We start from the raw sequence: 14807 nt of genomic DNA, 5'->3' as shown, positions 1-14807 counted from the left end.
TGAAGAACTGAACCTCCCACAGAGCCAGAGCCTGCCTGCTTTGTGGCCATTCTGATTGAATTATTCCTCTGGCAATGCACCCCCTGAGCTAAACTTAAATAATATGAAGCTGGTGACAGGCTGGTTTAGGTTTTAAGCGCATGTTTTTGATTAATTTGCTGTATTTCAAGAGAAAAAAATGCGTAAACTTGGTCTTTATTAAATACTACACTGCTTTTCACATGTTGTGGGTCTACAAAAATTATATGCCTTTTTTGCCTACCTAATGTACTTTTTCACATATGGGAGAGGCAGAGTTGGGACACTCCATATTTAAAAAATACTTAGCAAAAAGGTGATGTAGGGGAAACTGAGGTTCTGTAAGGATTAGGGTGAAGCTTTCAATGTAAAAAGAAAAAGAAGCACAAAATGCTGCTATTAAAACCTATACATTCTTGTGCACTATTCGCTTGGCCATACTGACACATGAGGTGAAATTCTCTCTTCAATACCCACATATTAATATATTCCTGTGTGCCTGTGCTGATATGCACCAAGCTCCCACATAACATTTAAGAGAGAACCTATTTAGTGGTTTTAATAAAACTACAGTTTCATAGCTCTAATAATCCACAGCTGGGAGAATACATGCTTTCTTCCTTCATCTTTAGACTTACTTGAGAGATTTTTGTTTTGTGGTTTTACTGGGTGACTTCTCCAATGAACTGATTTAAAATCATTTAATTTCTTCGAAGACCATAGTGGTTACCATAGAAATGCGTTAGCTGCAAAACAAGGAATAATTAGTTTATGTGTTCCTTTGTGTCCCCTAATTTCTTCCATTCAGGATTTTTAAGCATATAATTATAGGGATTATTCAGCTTCGTGATTTCCCCCCCTCCCCACTATAAATTCATTTAAAGACAAAACTCTGATGTCTGTAGAGCATAAATAATAATGATTATATGTGGTAATTAGTCCAACCTGTTTGTCCACATAGCAGAAACAATGTGCTTGCTGTCAGAGGCTGCAATGCTGAGTAGTGGCCACTCTGGGCTTCCAGCAGGAAAGCTCGAGTGGCCACTAGTGGAACTGGCACCTCCAGTTATCTGTCTCATCCCTTAGGGCTACTCAACCAGTGACCCTTAAAAGTTAGAAATGAGACTCTTGAGAGTGCTACAGGACACATCCTTGTGCTGTTCAAGATCTAGGACAGGCTAAATTTGACAAGGAAACCATCAGCAGGCTCCAGAAGTGTCTAAGGTTGGCTGACAATTGAGCAAGGACAGGAGTATTGCGACACTGGGGCTGTTATTTTACACCTCTGCCCTGGCTGGATTTGATGAGTAGGCAAAGTTCTGCCTCTGTGGAAGGGATGAAACTTGTAGGACTTCTCCACTCGTGACAGATCAGGCTTTCTGTAAAATGGCAGTATCCCCTGAACACTGGGAAGGGTGCTGGAGCCCATCAGAGTAGTTCAGAGATTAAATCCCTTTTCAACTATTGTCCCTTGGTAGAGATGTTCCTTCTCTAAAGCTCCAAGATGAAAAAACAGGAATAAGAGTCTTATGCTATACTTCTTCCCTTTCTCCAGTCTAATCTGTCTGGAAACACTCCATACAAGGGAAAAGCACCAGGAGCAGGATTTATGCACAGCCTTTTGCTGCTCATAGCTGCTGCTTGGGAGCCAGGATGATGCTTATGGAGGGGATAGCTGTGGCCCTATGCTCCTGGAATCCCAAACCATGTCCTAACTCTAAATTCCTTGGGAGAGAGAGGAATACTGCCTGTTTTAGTAAGTATATTCCAATGATTCTCCTGGATCAAGACTTTAAGTTAAATAATAATCAGTGCCATGTGGCTTTCATGGGCTCTGGTCCCAGCTAGGATAAAATAGTGGAGTAACTTGCATTGGATGGACCTTAAAGCCCATCTCATCCAGCCCCTTGCCATGGGCAGGGACACCTTCCAGGTGGCCAGGCTGGTCCAAGCCCTGTCCAGCCTGTGCTCGAGCGCCTTCAGTGATGGGGCGGCCGCAGTTTCTCTGGACAAGGCGGTGTTCCCGATGGTTCCATTGCTCCTGGTGGTTTGGTTCCATCTCTCCCGTTGGTTCTGTCTCATCTCTCCCGCCGGTTCTGTCCCATCTCTCCCAGCGGTTCTGTCCCATCTCTCCCGGCGGTTCTGTCCCATCTCTCCCGCCGGTTCTGTCCCATCTCTCCCAGCGGTTCTGTCCCATCTCTCCCGCCGGTTCTGTCCCATCTCTCCCGGCGGTTCTGTCCCATCTCTCCCGGCGGTTCTGTCCCATCTCTCCCGCCGGTTCTGTCCCATCTCTCCCAGCGGTTCTGTCCCATCTCTCCCGGCGGTTCTGTCCCATCTCTCCCGCCGGTTCTGTCCCATCTCTCCCAGCGGTTCTGTCCCATCTCTCCCGGCGGTTCTGTCCCATCTCTCCCGGCGGTTCGGTTCCGTCTCTCCCGGCGGTTCGGTTCCGTCCGTCCCTCCCAGCACCGCCCCCTGCCGGCCGCTCCGGGCGCTCCCGCCGCTCGGTCCGCTCGGGCAGTGCCGCTCCCGCCGCTCCCGCCGTTCCCGCGGGTCTCTCCCGCCGCTCCCGCCGCTCCCGCGGGTCTCTCCCGCCGCTCCCGCCGTTCCCGCGGGTCTCTCCCGCCGCTCCCGTCTCTCCCGCCGTTCCCGCGGGTCTCTCCCGCCGCTCCCGCCGCTCCCGCCGTTCCCGCGGGGCGCTCCCGCCGCTCCCGCCGCTCCCGCCGCTCCCGCGGGGCGCTCCCGCCGCCCGTCCCCGCACACTGTGCTTAGGGCAGAAGTGTCGCATTGCTGGGGGTGCTCGGGGCTCCAGCGGGTGCTCAGAGTGACCACTGGTCTAGGATAAGACTCTTATTCCTGTTTATTCATCTTGGACCGTTGAAGAAAGAACTCTCCCAAGAGACAATAATTGCAAAGTGATTTAACCTCTGAGCTAGGGAGCCATCCCTGCTCGAGGGACAATGCTCAAATCCTGGTTCTGTTGCTGGTTCTGTCCTTGTACAAACCTAATTCACACTTTGACGTAATCTCTGATATTCAGAACATAACTTCCAGGGTTTTTTAAAATAATATTTTTCATAGATAAACTGTCAGCTTTAGTTTATTAAAATATAAAATTAATTTCCTAATGCAAGGATGACTTTTGGTGATGAAATAGTATCCAGGAATGGATACTCAGGATAGAGCATTCCACTTAACGCAATTCTTGCACAATTAGGAGTTGCTTACCTTAAGAATTATTCTGAGGAGTAATAATAAAAAAAAAAAAGTAAGAAAATTCTAGTTAATAACCTGGGGAAAACAATTATCCTTCTAAGAGTCTTACTGAATCATGTATGCAAAGCAGAGGAGTTGTTCATAACAGATGTATTTAATTTTAATGCAATAATGGTTTTAACCCCAGAGTGTCTCACAATTCAGTCAGAGCTTAGACTAGTTCTAATGTGCTTGAATAGAGCCTCTGGGGTCACAAACAACACTCTACTATTGTGGAAGCCCCTCAAAGTCTTGTTATTTTCCAGCACTAACCATAGTAATGAATGCCTGGAAGATCATTTATATAATGGGCCAATGGTTAGTTTTCATAACTGCCTTCAACAGGCCTTTGGAAGCTATCCCAGTGTTTATTGAAATAAATGCTGGTGGAGACCATGGTGTTTGTGTTGTAGATGTAAACTCTGGATCAAGGAGAACAACCTCATGGCATGCCCTGCTCTGGAGTTTCACCCTTCCAGGGTGAGGGCAGCTCTCCCTGCTCTCTGCCATTCAGACTGACACTGCTCATACCTGGCTGCTGCTGGCCCTGGTGTCATAGAGCACAACAGCTCAGGTTCGTGGAGCTGCATCAAAATCAGCTCATGTGGAAACAGATATCAAGAAAAGGCTCTCCTGGAAGTGAGGGTGTTGAACTTTACCTCATTGCATCCCATGATGTGTTCAGGTTTAAATAGAGCACTGCATCTTACAGCTGGCAAAGAATTAGTGGGTCACCATGACAACTCCTGTCCTTCACAAAGGATTATTCTCCTTGCTGAATATTTGTTATAGTGCTTTACTGCACCAACTTTTGAATTCTCCAGCAAAGAAGTTTCTACAAATTACCAAAGTACTTAATATTCTAATTTCTTGTTTGATTTTCTTTCCTTATGTTGAGTCTAAATTTCTCTTTATTAAGTTTACTGTAATTGCTCCCAAATATCCATCCTATCCCACCTCACCTGTTCCCCCTACCATGTGAAGCAGGTAGCTGTCAAATGTTTCTGCACCATTTCCTTTGGTCAAAGACACACATATGTAATTCCTCTCATCTTCCCTCTACCACCTGTTTCCTCAGGCTCTTCATTATTTTCCTATCCCTGATCTGAACAGCTTCCCATTTATAAATATTATTTTATGATGGGCTCTAAATGGCTCATTCTGCCATCACTCTCTCCCATTCCCAAATCCACACAATGCATGCAGCTTGTGCTTTGGGTACACACCTGTCTGGTCCCACTCTTAGCTTAGGGAATTTTCACAACCAGAGAGTTCCTTGTCCCACCATGTAACCATATACTCTGCAAGGAGGAGTATGGCCCATCAGATGGGCCACACCTTCCTTTGGGGTACATCATCAGCAGAAGGTGTGGATTTGACAGGATTTGTGATTACAATGCCCAGCTTCTGCTTGAAGTGCAGGATGTTCTGTTGGATGTTTACCTTTGCCTTGGCCCATTCTGAGAAGAATAAGGGAAGGATGGGGGTGTAAGGCAGGAGCTCCTGGACAGCAGTTGTTTTCTTTAAGGAATGTCCAATTCTGCTGCTTGGTTGGCAATTGTTGCTACTGATTTTTCTACCACTTAATTTCTTCCTGTCTCCTAGTGCTTGGAAATGCTGATCTCAGAAATGACCTCTACAAGGGACAAACCCTTAATGTCCCTGTCAATGCTCAAATATTATATTGGTTGAGCAGCTCAGAAGGTGGTGGGAGAGGGTAAGGGACAGCCAGAAGGTTGGTGGGAATGGGAACAGGATGATGAAAGATCTGAGAGCTCTGCCAGTGCCTTTGCTCTTGTTGTTAGACAAAGACTGCAAAAGAAAATATGAGCCCAAGTGTGCCATGCAGGTCATCCTGTGGAGAAGTGCTCTATCCTTCTCACACAAGCCAAGCCTGTTCCTAGAGAACCCTTGAACTGGAAGTGAAAAACAATCAACGTGAATTCTTCCCTGTTCCCACCACAGATCTCTCTCAGCAGAGTGAAATTGAATCATCTCTGTGGACTTTCTGGGCAAGGTTGGCCACTAACTGTTGTTGAGGGTTTAAAAAATTTAGAAAATGGTATCATTACAACATCCATGGGTCTGAAGTGCTTTGTGCTTGGTTTAGTGTTCACTTTGATCTGGCTGGAGAATCTAACCATAGTTAGCTGTTTAATAAACAGGGAAAGGACTTCTCATGTCTTTTGGCCGATTCCCTGAACCACCACAGGAAAAGCTGCCTTCATCATTCAGGTGAAAAACTCTTTAATCTGCTCTAAATGACTTCCCATGTGGGAGCTTTGCAGCCTCTCCAGTCAGCTGATTCCATTGCTTTCTTCTCACTCAGAGGGTTTTCTTGATATCTAATGTGAATCTTTCTTGCCAGAATCTGAGTCCATCCTCCTCACTGAATTTTCTGTGGACATGCCCAATAAAATATTTTCTTGCTTGGAAGTCTTTCAGAGACTGTGGTCATGTCATTCCCTTGCCCATTCATTGAGCTCAGCAACCTGAATTTTCTTAGTCTTTTCTAATAGGCCATATATTTGGGTTGTCTGATAATTCTTCTCTTTAGTTTTGTATTCTTGCACTCTCTCCAAGTGTTCCAAATCTTTCTTAAAGTTGAATCCCCAAAATGGCTTGATGGTGGCACAGCTGAGGCCACAATGACACAGAACACAGCTGTTGCATTTTGTTGTGTATCCTATAGGAAATACTGCATATTCCTTTTTTTTTTTTTTTTTTTTTTTTTTTCTGAAACAAGCCACAATTAGTGACTCTTTCACGGGGTATATCTGCAGGGGTGTATTTGTGCATATTCATTTCATTTCTACCTGTCCATATTGGACTTCATCCATTTTTACTTATGTTGTAAAGATCATGTTGCTCTTCCTCTTGTTCTTTGTTGTGTTTGCAAAAGCTTCCACATCCACATTATCTGGAAATTGAATTTACTGAAGACCTTTGATGAACCAATATGATAATGAGGTGTTGATTCTCTAGCTATGTATGGATAGCCAGGTCCTGGGAATTGGGTGTAGCCACTTTGACACCCAGAAAATCACTTAGATTTTATAGGGCTAAAAGTGGCCAAGTACCCTCAACAGCTTTGTCTAAATATGACCAAATCTGAGGCTTTTTTTTTTTTTTTATGTTTTATTTTTTATTTTTTTTATGGACCGTTCAGATCAGGAGCTCCTGAACCCCTTGAGGGCTAAAACATGACCTTCTTTGGGAACTGGGAGCAGCCTGAGAGCCACTGCCACACAAGATTTCCAGCTTGCACCAAGTAGTTTCTGTGTGGGTAGGAAGCACTGCAGTAAAGGGACATGAAGATAAGAAGGGGCAGAAAACTTTCAAATAGAAAGTGTGAACCAAAGCTTGGTGAGGCCAATGGAAACTCTGGTAGCTTGTGGCCATGTGGAGGGCTGTTAAAGAGGGGCACAGAAAGAAAAACTATAGTGTTGAAGCAAAAAGTTTGTGAAGATAAGAGAGGAAAATACATTTTTGTAGTAACTCCAAGGGCTCTGGAAAGAGAGTCTTCCACACATTGATTGGAGATGCTTAGGGAAAGCCCTTTTGAGTTGAATAATAATGATAACACAGGACTTGAAAGAGAGAAAGAAGAGGTGGAACAGAATAAAACTAAAACAGAAATACAACAAATTTAGAAAAACTAAACCAAACTTCTGGCTTCCTGAAACCCCAGGTGGTGTGTGCTGCCCTGTACCCTTTTAGGGTTTCTGTTTTGAAAATTGAGTTTCTCCTGACTGTGTACAGAGTACATCATGGTTTCCTCACAGAAAACTGCCCGTTGTTTTCAGTGCAGGAGCAGCAGCTCTGTGGGCAGTGCAGATGGTGGAACCAGGAGCTCTGGGTGCCTTTGGGAGCCAGTGCCATGCAGATCCTTTCCCATTGTCCTCTTTCCTTGCACATTTTGCTGCCATTCAATTAAAGGTGCTGTGTGATGTGGATGGTTGAATGCAGCATTTTCCCCAGACAGATAATTACTCTGCCTTTTGCCTTGTCCTTCTAATCACTATTAAAAACGGTGCTGTTGGTGCCTTTTGTGAGCCTGCAAGTGTTGGTGTGTTTACATAAAGTCTGAGGGCAGAATTTGTCTGTGCAGTAACGTTTTATCAGCAGCAGGTAGCAATTGCAGGAGAACAAGTCCCTGTCTCCTGCTTGGTTTCCAGAGCTTGTAGACTGCTCGTTACAATAATGAGAAATGCAAGTAAGCAGCGTCACATCAGCACTTGCAGTCCCACTTTCTATTGCTGTCATCAAAGGGTTCAGGAAAGTTTGCATTCAGAGTAGTTTTTTTACTAATGCACATATACATGTGCACATTACTGTCTGGGAAATCTTGTGCTGTACACAGCATCTTATGGGTAAGGCATGATCTGGGTTTGGGCACTTGTTTCAGTGGCCAGGTGAGAACTGGGATTGAGAGCAGAAAGTCAATGTAACTCCAGGTTTCCCCAAAAAGAAATCTGTCTGGGAGAGGGATCATGACCAGAAAGCTAAAAAAGTGAAGTTGTACCACCCTGGAGCATGAAGGTGATGTGGATTTTAAGGAAAAAGCTGGAATCATCCTGACACTTACAAAGCACTTGGAGGAGGATTGTAGTATCCCACTTTGCAGATGACTCTTGTTAATTTATGTATTTTCTTTTGTTTTGTTTGGGGAAGTGGGAGCTTTGTCCTGGCACTTACAGGCTTGGAGTGTATTGAAGGGACAGAATTGCTACTCTTAGCCTGGATTTCCATCTGCTAAAGAGTCAGCGTGGAAATCTGGCAATAAATCCCATGGTGATTTCCCAGTGTTGAATTTCATGCAGTGATTTCAAGATTACCAGCCACACATAGACTGGATAAAATTGATGCTGGTAAAATTAGCAAAAATGTGTTACTATAGAGGATCCTGAAATGGCATCAAAAGGAGCCTCAGGAACACACCAAGGTGTTACATGCAGCCTCTGTTGTGGCCAAAAATAAAACATTTATACAACCCAGACCATGAAAGTGAAAAAAAAAAAATCACAGAAACATTTACTAGGAGTGATAAATTAATCAACTGAAAAATGGTATTTTTAACCTGAGAGTAACCTTTTTCTTTTAAAAGCAAAGGTTTTTTAAATTAATCATGGGGTTATTTTTCTGTTTCTTGCTTTATATTGTCCCTCCAGCTTGGAATAAAATAAAGTGAGGGGTTGCCACAAAATCTGTGCAGCTTTTACAGCTCCTGTGAAGTTTGAAGAAAGACATAAAATAGAAGATACCAAGCTGGCCTCATCTGAGTGCCAACTTCCATTCCTAGTGAACACTCAAAATTTGGATTTTGCACATGAAACACAACTATGTGTTATATTGAAGGATCTGACCTTTTTACTTATGTACCTGCCCATGTGTTAGATTTTCTTCTCAGAGGCTACTTTAGAAACACTGATGCTCCAGTGTGCTGCTTTAAACCCCCAAGAAGAGTCAAGGAAGGATAAAAATTTTTTTAACTTATGCTATATTTAATGATTTTACAGTATTTTAATTCACATGCCCTTTTTTGGTATTCTCCAAGTGTGCAATTTTTTTTTTTTCATTTCCAAACCTGCTGTTACAGAGTTCTTCCTGTTTTTGGGCACTGGGGAAAGTCTTACTGGAGAATGGAATGACAAATTCAGGAAAGCCTTCAGCCTATTACTTGATTTCTGGTTCACATTCTGGTTTTACAGACACATTTTACTATCAAAGTAAAAAATAGAAATACTTTTAAATTCTTTTTTGTTAAGACCAAGGAAGAAACTATCAGTTTACAACTGAACTCTATTAACCATGAGGAGAGCAGAAGGTTCTTGAAGCCACTGGATTTCTGTAAGAAAGCAAAGTAAGTCAGTTGTCATCTGGATTTTACTGGATTTGGATATTTCACTTAATTAATTTTTGAAGTTTGATTGCAAAGAAATGTATATCCTCTTTGGAATTGCTTAAGTATTGGGATGAATATTTAACATAGGATCCCCAGGGATGGGGTTTTGAAACACAATGTCATAGCTATTACAAAATAATACAGGGTCTCCTAAATATTTTTTTAAATACCATTTGCTTCCTTGCCAGTAAAAGGGAAAAGAAAGCTTAATAAAAAATAAGCAAATTATTTTTCTATTTGCTAGCAGCAGTTGATTTCTGTGGACACGTGAAAGGCTCTTCCAGCAGTGCTGGGGAACGAGCACATGGGTCTCATCAACTTCTGGATGAGTTCCTGTGGTCTGAACTGCATCTGTGTGAGTTGTTGTAGTTCTGCTGAACCCCCAGGGCCTTACTCATTCCCACTAGCTGATGATGGAGTCTCTTTTCCCCCCAAACATTTGTCCAGTTTTTTATATAAAAGCTGTGGATAAAGCATGAGGTGGGTCAGAGGAGCTCCCTGCAGGTTCAGCTGGGGCTCTGGGCTTTGGTACAGACCCCACCTGTCCCCTGGGCAGGCAAAGCCTTGGGGACAAGCAGTGACATGTGAAGTGTGAGTGGATTCTGCTCAGGATCTTCCACGTTGCAAATGCTTCACTCAGGGGTTCAGAAATTGTTTTTCTGCTAGAACGCCAAAGAAATATTTGAATTAAAGACAATTATTTCACTTTTTGATGTTTGGTTATGATTTGGTGCAGGTCAAAGCCAGGCTCAGAGCCCACAGCTGCTCTCCCAGCAATGCTGGATGCTTTGGGATTGGCTGTAATTCACATTAAAAAGCACAATCACAAAATTATTACTGAAGAGGTAAGAGAGAAGCACCGAGCTAAGCCCACTCAAACTACGAATTTTAAAAGTTTCCATTGTTTACTTATCTCATTAAGAATCTATCTCCATGCAGGCACACAAGTGGCAGGTACAAATATATCTTGATGTCTATCTTTGTTCCACTGTACATTTGCCTGCAGCTCTCTATAGATAGAAACATAAACTGTGTATATCCTGCTGCCTTTTGAAACGTGCAGAACATTACCAACAGTTTCTTTTCTCTAGTTTGCTCAAATGCTTGTGGTTAGATATTCTGAAAGTATAGAATTAAAAAAAAAAAAAAAAAAGACAAAAAGATTTTGGCACTTTGAAAATAAGTTGCTTTGTCAAAAATATGTTTTCAAACTTTTAGTTTATTTTTAATAAGCCAACAAAGTATTTCATTTCTCAGTGTCTACATGCTATATTTGATAACATAAAATCAGATAATATTGTTGATGAATGAATATTAATTCAGAGCTGGAGGCACATGCAGTGTGTGGCAGTTGAGAGCTGGAATTAGAGTGATATAGTGGGATTCTCAGAGCAGGACTGTATTGTGTGTTTGTTACCAGGGAAGTCTGGATATAAGAAATAAACCTTCTGCTCAGAGTATACAGAGTTCTTTTTGTACCTTATTAGCTCTCTCAGAATCCAAAATAAAAGGAGAAGTTGAAAAGAAGAAAGTTAAGTGAGATGAAGAGGACTTTTGTAGTTATTTTACTCATATAAGAAAACATTTGGTAACAGCATTTAAACATGAAGAGTTAAAAAAGGAAAATTCCTTGTTGAAATGGTACTGAAAGAATGTAATGAACAGAAATTATGGTTAACAGTTGAATTAAGATTATATCTTGTGTAAATTTGATTTTCTTCCTGATTTACTATTAATATTCAAAATATACAAAGATTATGAGCACACCTGGCCTGATTATTTGCTAAAACAAGACTGAGTAGATGGAAATAGCACTTTGTATGTAATAATTCACATCAGTCCTTGGAAAGTCAAAGGAACAAAGATCTTGTGTTATTTCAAAGATAATGTGTTATTTCAAAGTGTTTTACTTCAAAAGTTATTTAAAAATTGCCATAGATTAGTATTTAAGACAAACTCTTCACTCTTGTAAATTTATAATGCTAAAGTTCAGTAGATAAACTATCAAGGTTCCCATTTTTAAATATTTTTCATTGCCATCATGTAATGCTGAATTAATTCAATGTTGCTTCAAGTCGTGATTCTACAGATTTTTCCTATTCTTGATAGAGCAAGGTTTCATCTTATGTACTTTTAATTATATAAGTCCATTTAGAATGACACTGGTATGAATTACTTAAAAAAATTTAATGGCTAAATCCTGATATCATCAAATAAGTAGTAAATGGTCAATGATTTTGTTGCCAGGAGGATTTATAGTTGTGGTTCATGAAGCTCTTAACACAGGTATTGTTAACCAGGGTAATTTCAGTATGAGACCATTGGGAACATACTGCTAATATTGCATTTGTGTCCTCTGTGCCAGAACCAGCACTTAACACCCATCTGGCAAAATCCATCCAGGATCGTGGGAAAAAACTCCTACTACTCCACTAAGTTTACAAAATTAGCGTAGAAAATAATCAGTTTATATTTATCAGTTTATCAGGCTTCTAGCTCAGTATTTTAAATGGAAAATGATTTACTGAGTTTCTGATCCTCCAGTTGTGTACTCTGAGGGCTTGAGCTGTGCACCAGGTTTGTAAGAAACTTGTAGCTTTTTTCTGCTTCAAGCTTATTAGAAGTTACTACAGGTAGCTCAAGAAAGGCTTTTGCAAGCTAAATGGATTTATGGCTAGCCCAGATAAATCTTGTAATTGAGCCACAACTGGCTGGAGTTGTTCTGCAAAATTGTTCTGTTCCTTAGTTCAATGGTTTTAATTTTCAATCTACTGCCATGTGTATTGCAGCCTGCAAACTGAAAACCTGTTTTCCGAGGGCATTGACTGTAGTAGAAGCATCTCACACATGTGAGCTGGCAAAGTTGAAATAAAAATGAATCACAGAATCCCTGAATAGTTTAGGTTGAAAAGGACGTGGTGGTTTCCTGGTAATGGATCAAGGTGTTTGTGTTCTCCAAGGAGGATGCTCCTCCTGGAGAACCATGTTCCCTTCCTCAGAAGTGTTTGCAGAGTTGCCTCTAGTTTTGTTGGAAACTCCTTGTGTGGGTTCAGTTTGGGCTGCAAGAGCTCTGATGCCATCAATTTGTGATTCACAGTTTTGAGGGGAGCTGAAGCAGCTCTAAAATACTCATCAAGCTGACATGGAGCTGTGAATGAGCTGTGTTCCCTGATGTGACCTGGGCTTAGCAGGGCTCTTATAAATGGTACAATTCTCACCAGCCCCTCTCAGAGTTGGACTGGGTGCTGTCCAGTCCTGTCCTGTTGGCTCACCAAGGGCTCTGCCTGCTGCATCCCCATCCAGGTCTATTCACCTTCCTTTCTGCTGGAGAATATTCTGTACCACTCATACAGAATCTCCCCTGTCTGTCCTTGCTGCAGGTTTCCCCTTCAGAAACCACTTTGAGTAGTTCTGTTAGTGAAAATCATAACCAAGGAAAGTTTTTAATTTGAACAGTCAGACAGGCACACAACACACACACACAAAAAACCAAAGAATGATCTGGAAAAAAATCCCCCAAACTCCATTCGCCTGCCACACAGTGACAAATGGAAAGAAGGGCGGCCACTGCCTGTACTCGACAACACTGTGATGTGATATTTTTGGAGGTATCTCGGTAGCATCTACCACATTTACAGCATGTGAGGCATCTCATCTGGAGCCGTTTTGATCTCCTTTAACCTACTCACAAACGCACATGTTTCATAACAGGCCCTGTGCCCTGATAAGGATCTCTGAGTTTCTTCTGCGCGGTATCTGCAAACAATTCAAAGCTGTTCCACACAAACAAATGTGAGAACCCCCTGACCACAGACTGCCTTTAGAGCAGACCAAGATTTGATGTTACTCATATCTTCCAGTACCTGTCAGAGTTCAAACAGGAAACCTGGTTTTTCCTCTCATGTCAACAACTTTTTTTCTTCTTCTTTTTTTTTGTATCTGAAGAGGCACTCGGCAGCAGGCTCATGCTCGAGCGGTGGAAGTCCTGTATTTCTACAGGACAAACAAGTATGTGCTGTGGTACGTCATGGCTGACATTAACAAGAAATGAATATGTGGTTTTCGGTGATCCTGTGGGTGCTTCTGTAGAAACGGACACATTGGCTTTGAACAACCACACAAGAAAGGGATTCATTCATACAGGATATAGGTAATGCGCAGCCGAGGGCTCACTGCAAGCAGTGTTTGCTGGGGAAATGTCAGAAAGAACTGGCTGCTTTTTCTCCTGGTACCGCTGTATTTTGTGCTTACACAGTAACACTTTTTATCACTTCAGCCTGTTTGGCATTTATACAATATCCTGCTTGCCAGGGCTCTAGCTATGTCATGTGAAAAGCTTCAACCAAATAATTATTCATATTCAGTGATTAGGAAGTTTCATCTAACACCTGAACTAATTAATTATCTAATTAACACCTGGATAATTATTTATCATGTCTCCAGAAAATATGAAAAAAACCTCATGCCTAGATCAGTGATTTGGGTCACTCATGAATGTTTTGGCACGTTTAGGAATAGAAATCAGAAATTACAGATGACGTTCATTCCCCCTTACACAGCCTAATCTTTCATAATACAGATCAATAAATGTAGCAACTTTCACCAACTTTCAGAACTTTCCAGTCCAGTCTTGGAAATGCTTTAGTAACATTTAATTTATCTCTCCACGAATGTGGGAAGTGGAAGTTTAGAGTGGAGAACAATTCTTGACAAGACTAATATTTGTGACAGAAAACACCGATTCTGTCAAGGAATGGATGACTTCTCAGAATTGTTTTCTTTCCCCCCTTTGATTTATGCTTGACAGTTGCAAAGAACCAACTCAAATACAGCTGTGTTGAGAAAAGAACACACAGGCATTTCCATGACTTTCATCTTGCTTTGTATTTATGTCATGATGAAACATGCTTTTGTGGCTTGCATCATCAAGGGGTGGAACATCTGGAAAAGTCTTGTTACAGAAAAGTGTCCATATGTCCATACAGATAAATATAATTGTTCTCTCTTTTTTTGGTTTTTCTTTTAATAAAATTCTCAAAGCAAATAGCTGGATAACAGTATGACTAGTAGTAATACTCACTGTGAGTGACACACGCTGGAATGATGGTTATGGGCTCCCAAAGGAAGAGGCAAAGAGCTGTCATGGAATTTCTTGGTGGTGAGCCATGGTAGATGCAATTGTGGGTACCCCTGAGCTGCCCTGAGGAATACCAGGTTAAAAGGTAAAGCACCTTTTGGGAACCACCTGCCACCCTTGAAATTACACAGACCATTTTAGTAATTTGTATTATTTTCTCTTTCTCTCTTTGTTTCTATATTTCCAATAGGATTTCTGCCCAGATGACTGAGTTTGATTCCATGTATTTTTCCAGTAGTTGTTTCAGGAGCCAAAGCACTTCATATAAAATCTACAATCAAAAAGTGGCACTGTCTTGATATTTGTACAGCTCTGCATTGGTGCTCTGTGTGTTCCCACTGAGCAGCTGCAGGCCTGGAAACACTGTCACCTCCTGCTCTGTCCATCCATCTCTGCCTCAAATGCTTGTAAACCAGTGGCTAGAAGAAGGGAATAATTTGTGTTCAGTAAAGGAAACATTTGCTGTCTAACTTTCTTTCTAACTTTTAATATCTC

General features: G+C 41.8%; 1 protein-coding gene across 2 annotated transcripts in view; it reads left to right on the top strand.

The window, feature by feature from the left end:
- Positions 1-14807, top strand: part of VDAC1 (voltage dependent anion channel 1) — a 72373-nt gene that overhangs the window by 10594 nt on the left and 46972 nt on the right. Inside the window, exon 2 of one of the 2 annotated variants that reach the window (XM_079319412.1) lies at positions 13123-13195. The exons of the other annotated variant lie outside the window; for it this stretch is intronic. The gene's annotated coding sequence lies outside the window, so the exon portion shown is untranslated. The remainder of the gene's footprint in view (positions 1-13122; positions 13196-14807) is intronic. 2 annotated transcript variants of the gene reach the window in all.

The sequence above is a fragment of the Erithacus rubecula genome (genome assembly GCF_903797595.1).
Source record: "Erithacus rubecula genome assembly, chromosome: 16".
NCBI lineage: Eukaryota > Metazoa > Chordata > Aves > Passeriformes > Muscicapidae > Erithacus > Erithacus rubecula.
The sequence above is the reverse complement of the archived record's forward strand: the minus strand, read 5'-3'. Positions and strand labels throughout refer to the sequence as shown.